The sequence below is a fragment of the Mesoplodon mirus genome, assembly GCF_964341445.2.
Source record: "Mesoplodon mirus genome assembly, chromosome: 9".
Classification (NCBI taxonomy): domain Eukaryota; kingdom Metazoa; phylum Chordata; class Mammalia; order Artiodactyla; family Ziphiidae; genus Mesoplodon; species Mesoplodon mirus.
This window is the reverse complement of record NC_138985.1, coordinates 69,963,169-69,971,251: the sequence shown is the minus strand read 5'-3', so window position 1 is coordinate 69,971,251 and position 8,083 is coordinate 69,963,169.

Genomic DNA, 8,083 nt, shown 5'->3' with positions numbered 1-8,083 from the left:
GTAACAAGTAACCCCCAAACCTCAGTTGTTAAACCACACGGGTTTTTTTTCTTAGTCATGCTGCAGATTCGTCATGGTGAGCAGGGGCTTTGGTTCAGGCCATCGCTTCCACTCACATTCTGCTGGCCCAGGGCAGTCACGTGGCTGTAACCAACTTCAGGTGGGCATAGAAGGGCCATCCCGCCCTGTGCACAGACAGAAAGAGGGCCAGAGAGTGCGAACCAGTCCACACACTCACTGCTCTACATATTAAAAAACCAGAACAGGAAACCAAAGATGAGACATCATGGGTGTGGCTTATAAAAAAAAATAGACAAATTAGAGTTCCAGTCAGCAGGCTTCTGCTGAAAGAAAAGCGCTTGGCCATATATCGAGTGGTTAATAGATACATACATCTTAAAAGTTGTCCCAGGGCTTCCCTGGTGGCGCAGTGGTTGAGAGTCCACCTGCCGATGCAGGGGACACGGGTTCGTGCCCCGGTCCGGGAAGATCCCACATGCCGCGGAGCGGCTGGGCCTGTGGGCCATGGCCGCTGAGCCTGTGCGTCCGGAGCCTGTGCTCCGCAACAGGAGAGGCCACAACAGTGAGAGGCCCGTGTACTGCAAAAAAAAAAAAAAAGCCTTATCTCCAGATATGGGCACATTCTGAGGTACTGGGGGTTAGGACTTCAATATATGAATTGAGGGGGCTCCCCAATTAGGCCCATAACATCCTTGAGTTTCAACCCCAATAGCAGGGGCGGGGGGCAAGCTTCGATCTCTTTCAGACTGTGGTGTGAGGCACCCACTCTGTTCTCCCCGGCTCATCAGTCTCTTCCATTGCCCCCAGCTGTCTTCGGTGCTGCCAGTCCAGACCTCCGCCGCAGTGCACGTTCACCTGCCCACCTCTAATCTCACACAGCCCAGTCCTGACTCTCCCCAGAGAGTGAGCTCCCATGGGCCCAGCTGGTGCCCCTGCCCCCGAGCCTGGCATTCCTCTGGGGAAGCTGACATCCCTGGACCCTGCAGAGGGTGCGCCCCCGTGGACCCAGCCCACTCTGAGAAGCCAGAGGCAGCAGGCAGGACGAGCAGGGTCTGGTGGTGAGGCTGGGGAGGCGCCAGGCCTGCCCTGGCTCTACAAGTGATATTATAGGGATCTGGGAGGAGGAAGCGGCCTCCGCTGGACCTGCTTGGTCTCCCCGGCCCCCGCCCCAGCCCAATCAAGCCCTGGCCCCGTCTCCCTCCGTGGGAGAGGATGGCTAGCAGATGTTCCAGCTGTTTCCAAGGGCCTCTCAGCCTCCAAGTCCAGAAGAAAGTCAAAGGGCAGCCTTGTAATTTCCTGGCAGAGGAACTGTACTAACCACTGGGCCAGTGGTTTGTAAAGTTTCCCTGTGCCTTGTCCCACTTTCGCTCTGAACACTTGTGTTCCGTGTGTCTGTCTCTCTATGGTAGTCTGCCCTTCTGGCTATCGGTTTCAGAGCTGCACGAGGCTCTGTCATGGGGACGGAGGGTCTATGTCAGGGATAGTTCAAGTCTCTGTTTGGTCCGATATTTGTGTTTGTTTTCATTAGTGTACCCTCAGTGCCTGGAACCGTACCTGGTACGAAGCAGAGCAAACATTCAATGAGAATTTTTGAAGAAATGAATGGCAAGCATGGGTAAACCTCACCTTGGGCCCTGAGTACGCTGTTTAGAGTAGAGAGGGGGTGGCGGCAGGACAGAAGTCCCCTCTGGAAACATGGACAGACAACAAGCATGTGAGCGGCCTTAGAAGCACCAGTGGGGAAGGCAGGAAGGGTCGGAAGCAGAGAACCTGAACTCTAAGGTCTGGGTTCAGAGATGAGGAGAACAGAAGTGGAGAGAGCAAGAGAAAACACAGATTGGTAGTGAGTCCCCCATCACTGGAGGTATGCAACATTAGCTAGACACCAGGAGTCCAGGATGCTGCCCAGATGAAACACACCAGAAGCCCTGAAAGAGCAAATACGCTCAGATCTGATGGTGGCGCAGAACTCTGACTCCAGACCTGGCCCTGCCTCTGGCCCCCTGGGACCTGGGCTGGCCTCTCGCTTGCTCTGGGCCTCCGTTTCCTCCTCTCTAGTATGGCAGGAAGAGGCAGGACCTTGAATTTCATGACAGCCCCTCTAGGCCTGAAAATCTGTATCCTTGAGCCTTGGGAGAGTCGGCCCCAAAAGGGTAGGACGTGGGCCCCCTCAGAGCGGCTCTCCAGAGGGAGGAGGGGAGGAGAGAAGGCAGTGCAGAGCCCTGGCAGAGGCATGCAAAGGCTTCGCTGAGAACTGGCTTTGCCCTGACTCCCACGTTTCCAGCCAACCCCCACAGGCCCTCAGCCCTGAGTTTGGTAGCCCCAGGGGTGCGGGAGGAGTGGATGAAGGCTTAGCAGGGTCAGAGGTCATGGCATCCTCCGGGGGAGCCCAGGCTGGAGGCAGGGGCTCCAAAGATCACATGTTTGGCAGTGGAAGGGCCTCAGGCTGGGAGGCAGGAGGCCTGGGTCCCAGCCCCTGCCCAAACTCTAATTCTCTGTGTGACCATGAGCAAGTCACTCTCCCTCTCTGAGTCCCAACGTCCTCATTGACCAAGGCTAGGTCTGGGCTGAGATGGGGTCAGGAAGGAGGCAAAATGAAGCAGACAGGGTCTCAGCCTTCAGGAGCTCTGGATGAGACTGAAATTTGGGAAGGAGGAAGAAGTGCCACATGGGAAAGGATGAACATGGCAAAATCTGTGAAATGGGTTTACTAATTTCTGCCCTGCCTTCCTGCCTCTTTGTGAAGAGTGAAACATAAAAATCTCTATCTGCATGTCACTTTTCAGGACTGGACCGTCCTCCAGTTCATCATCTCATTTGATCTAGAAGCTCAGCGTCACTGTAAGGAAACAGGCTCTAAGGAGGTAAGTTACGCACGCAAGCCATCCCCTCCATCTGGGGCACTTTCCCGTTCTGTGGGTGCCCACAGCCCCCGGTGCTTCCCTGTCACACTTGTGTCATTGCCTCCTATTTGCTTAGTCAGCCTCCCCTCCAGGCTGTGACTCCAGGAGAGGGAGCTTTCTGGTTTGTATCTGTATTTATAGTGCCCTGCCCGGGGCCTGGCAACCAGGAGGATGATGATGGGACCAGTCACTGAATCACAGCTGAATTCTACCCAAAGAAAGGCCTAGAGCAAAGCAGCAATGTCAAAGACACATTTCTTTAGATGATTCTGGTTTCAAAGAATTTGATATGGAAGCTTCAGGGAATTCATGGAAGAGACCTGAATTCTGGGCCTCTTTATACATACTTTAACTCTCTTTCAGTTCATTTCCACCTTTTTTTAAATGCCTACTCGGTGTTAGGCACTGCTGAACAAGCTAAGGAAAAAAACCCACCCTCATGGAGCTTACATTCTAATGGAGAGAGACAGATGATAAACAAGGTAGATAAATCAATCATACAGTATTTTTGAAGGAGGTGCCATAGGAAGGAGATAAAGCAAGAAAGTGGCATAAGACATGCTATGGGCTGCAGCTGGGGTTAAAGGGTGTTATTTGGTCAGGGGCCCTCGCTGAGGTGAAGGAGTGATCCATGCAGGTGTCTGAGGGAAGATGGCTCCAAGCCGAGGGAACCACAGGTGCAAAGGCCCTGGGGCAGGGACAGCAAGAGGGCAGCATGGCTGGAACCAAGTGAGTGTAGGAAAGAAGAAAGGAGATGTGTCCAGAAACGCAGACATATAGGTCTTTGAAGCCCTTTGTAGGCCATTTTAAGGCCTTTGGCGTTTTACTTTGAGGAGAATGGGGAGCCACTAGAGAGTTCGGCAAATAACAGGTTTTATTTTAAATTAGTGTTTGTTGGGGTAGGAATAGGCACCATACTCTTCTCTGAATCCAGCCCTGGCGTGAACCCAGGTCCGACTAACTCCAAACTCAGTGCTCACTAGGTCTCCTGCCACTGAGAGGGGAGAGGCTGGGAGTGGAAGTGACCTGTTAGCTTTGAGAGCCGAGCCCTGGGTCAAGGGCTTGGGCCAGGGTGGAGGGAAGGAAGCCAAGGGCAGCCTTGCTGCCCTCTGAGCAGCTCTGGGAAGGAGTGTGGCTCCTGTGACAATTTGCCCTAAGCAACACAAGGAGTGTGGTGTTGCCCTCAGGCGCCAGCTGTGAATTGCATGGGGAAAGGAAAAGCCTGGGCTGGGCAGATGTGCAGACCCAAGGGTTGTGCAACAGACTTTGGAGTCAGGGCCAGGCTCTCCTCGGGTGGGTTCCCTCCCCATGCTCCCAGCAGCCTTCCCAAGTCACTCCTCCCTGGGGTCACAGGAATCAGAAGCTGCTTCAAAGTAAACCTGCAGAATCCCACAGGCCTTCAGGAAGGGGGCCTCAGGGGAGCTTGGTGGCAGAGGAGCCTGTGTATAAGAGGAAGGAGGAGGTGTCCCCGGAGGGGGGGATGGGAGGGTCAGGGCGCATTCTGAGCACCGCCTGCCTGTAATCAGGACCTACGCGCCCACCATCCAGACCCAGATTTGAACCCAGTTATGATGTGTGTGAGCTGCATGACTGAGCAAGCAGATGCAACTTGCTGAGGCTCGGTTTCCTGGTCTGTGGAAGGGAGAGAATAGGGCCAATTACTTCATGAGGCTTAAGAGATAATGCAAGTAAAGCACTCCGCACAGAGCCCGGCACCTGGTGAGCACACATCACACAGTGGTCCCTTTGATCATTGCTCAGTCGGTAAGCTGACTTCTCTCCTGTGGCCCCCGGAGCTGGGCTTGGCTCTGCAATGTGGGGAGCAAGGGGACTCCTGGGCTCGGCCTCACGGAGATCCTGGGCTGGCTGCTGTGGATGCAGGAACCTAAATGGGACACAAGGAGTGAGAAGGCAACCTATGGGACTGTTCCTCAAACTTGGGATTTTTACCTCATTTTCACTGTGACAGCATAAACATGCATAAATAGGTAAAATGGAAATAAAAGTTTCATGAAACAGTACTTACCCTCACCAGGCATGATGCACTCTATTTTTATTCTTCCATTTCATTAAAAATATTGAATGCTGATCACAACCCAAACAGAAAAAGATTAACGAGCTCACGTGAAGTGAAGCCTCGGGTCTGGCAGGCAGTTGGGCTCATGGAAGGCTCCCTCCAGCCCTTTGGTGAATAGCTCAGGGTTGTGAGGGCTGGTGCGCGAGCATGTCCATTGGCACGTGACTGTCCTCTTCCAGTTCCCGCAGAGACACAAGAGGCCAGGTGAGCAGACCCAGGAGGCAGACACTCCCGAGAAGCTGCTTCAGCTTCTCAAGAAGGGCCCTTCTGCCCAGGCAAGCCACCTGCAGGGAGCCGTGAGGGTCATATTCAGGCAGAGACCAGATGGCCACTCACCAGACAGCCTGCACAGTGTGTATCTGGCCTGGGAAAGACCAAGGGACTGCGGACTCGAGAGAGGCAATATAGTATAGTGGTTAGCCCAGAACCTTTGCTGCCACACTGCCTGGGTCCAAATTCGGCCTCCATGATCACCCAGCTCTATGGCCATGGGCAAACCACTTAACCTCTCTGTGCCTCAGTTTTCTCATCTGTAAAATGGGGATGATGCTAATTCCTCAAAGTGTTCTCAGCAAGTGTGTGTGTGTGTGTGTGTGTGTGACCTAGAACAGTCCCTGACACTATTAATATTTTATTGCTCAGTCAGATGAAAGTACTTACTGGCTGGAGGCCAGTTCAGTTGTGTGCCAACATATGCCATATGGGGCCTCTGGGTTGATTTTCTCTATCCACGGCCCCCAGGCCAGTGAGCCAGGCTCTCCTTGAGACAGTGGAGGGGTTCGGGGTGCTGCTCACCCGAAGAGCCCAGCCCAGAAATGTGGATGACTGTCCGCCCAGTCCAGCCGCTTCCCTCTGTAGAGGGAGTTCCCTGCCCCACCCAATGCCCCTCCACAGATACCACCCATCACCCACTGTTCACTAATGATCTGCTTGCTGGCAGGGGGAAGGGGTGGGGAGGGTAGTTCTCAGGGTCACATTTAGGTCCTTCTGGGGCCAGGGGTCTGTGCAGGGCCACAGAAAAGGAAGAAGAAAAGGAAAAGACCCTCAGCTGGGAATCCAGACCCTGGGCCTTGGTGCAGCTTTATAGTCTCTCCCCTCAGGCCCACTCATCTGAGGTTCGGGGGTGCTGTCCTTGGGGAAGCGGCGACCCTGCACCTGGAACAGGGTCCCTTAGACTTGATGTCCATGTGCACGATTCACCTGTTTCTTCCCTGGAGGGATATGTGGGTTCCCACAGGGCCACCTTCACCCTAAAGTATTAACGGGTGTGCCATGGACCATGTGACAGGCGAGAGGGGGACAGTATTATGGATGGGGGTCTTCTTTCCAGTGCTCCTTACACCAAGTACCAAATACTAAAAGCCAGAGAATCCTGCCTCTTATGAGACCCATTCCCACTTAGCTCACAGGGCTCCCCTCTCCCTGCCCCACAGGCCTTGCCCTGGAGGCAGACACCCCTGCGTTCAAACTCTAGCTCTGCTAGTTACAAGCTTCATGACCTGAAACTCCTTACTCGACCTCTGAGACCAGGTCTGGCATCGGCACCCCCGGGACCATTCCTACCTCCCAGGGCCGCTGTGAGGATCAAATAAACTGAAACATAGAATTAACTAGCACAGTGCTTATCAGTTCATGGGTGCGTGGCAAATACAAGAGGCTTCCTTCCTCTCTCTGTGGCCTCCCTGCCCAGTCCCCACCCTTGTCCTCCCCAGACATTGCAGCTCCCAGCACAGCCTCCCAAGGCCTCTTCCAGGCTCTTGGCTTTGTAAGCAGGTTTTGTGGTAGCAGCGGCCTTAATTTTAGTTCTGGGCTCGGTAATTTCCCGTGATTACAGGCCCTGTCAGTGCAGCAAGCTTTGCAGCTGCTAGGAAGCCAGCAGGCCTCGTCAGGGCAGGCTGGAGCCCGTGCTCACACACGTGCCTCCACACGAGGGGGCACGGCACACGCATGCGCACAAGCACACCAACCTTCTGGGAGCGGGACGCAGGGGTCCTCAGCCAGGCTGTGCACATACTGCGTGTGCCTGCATCAGTTCTTGCGAGGGGGGGGTTTAACAACACACACGCACACACAGCTTTCCCTGGGACGAATAAGTAGGGAGAGGAGGAACAAAACATGGAAATGCAATATGACCTTGAGCAATGTCACTAGGTGGTCATGACAAGCCTCTCTGAGGAGGTGACACTGGCACTGAATTAGGAGTCAGGGGAGACAGTGGCCAGGGGAGGTGCTGGGGCCAGGAATAGGGAAGGTTTAGGACAAGGACTCTCACCTACCCCCTCTTTTCAGAACCTTCCTTTTCTCCCTTGCCTCTGGTGCCCAGAAACAAGATGCCCCATCTTTTCGGCTCCGAGACCTGATTAGGACTCTGTGTTGTAAGTGTGTGTGTGTGTGTGTGTGTGTGTGAGAGAGAGAGAGAGAGAGAGAGAGAGAGGGCAATCAGTCAATAAATATTTATAAGGCACCTACTGTGAATCTTGACCTTGACCCTGTTTGGTGCTGGGGATACACAGCAGTGAATAAGCAAAGGGAAGCCCAACAGTAAACACGAAACACTTGAAAATAACAAACAGTTGACCCTCACTATTTGCAGATTCCATATTTGTGAATTTGCCTGCTCACTAAAATGTACTTGCACCCCAACATCGATACTTACAGTGTTGTTATGGTCATTCTTGGACGTACACAGGGTAGGGAAAACTTCAACGGCCCAATGCACAAGTCTCCAGCTGGGTTCCGCCATGGCGACCTTTGCCTTCTTGGTTCAGCTCAGACTTTAAACGTGTCCTTTTCGAGGTTTACTTTGGGCCACGTTTTTCACATTTTTGTGCTTTTTGTGGGTGAGTTCGCTGTTTTAAATGGCCCCAAGCATAGTGCAGAAGTGTTGTCTAGAGTTGCTCATTGCAAGGAAGCTGTGATGTGCCCTACAGAGCAAATACATGTGTAACTTAGCTTTTCTCAGTCAGAATGATAGCGCTGTTGGCCGCAAGTTCAATGTTAATGAATCAACGATATATATTAAATCATGTGTCTATAAACAGAACACACAGAAAACAAGGTTATGTATTGATCTGTTGACAAA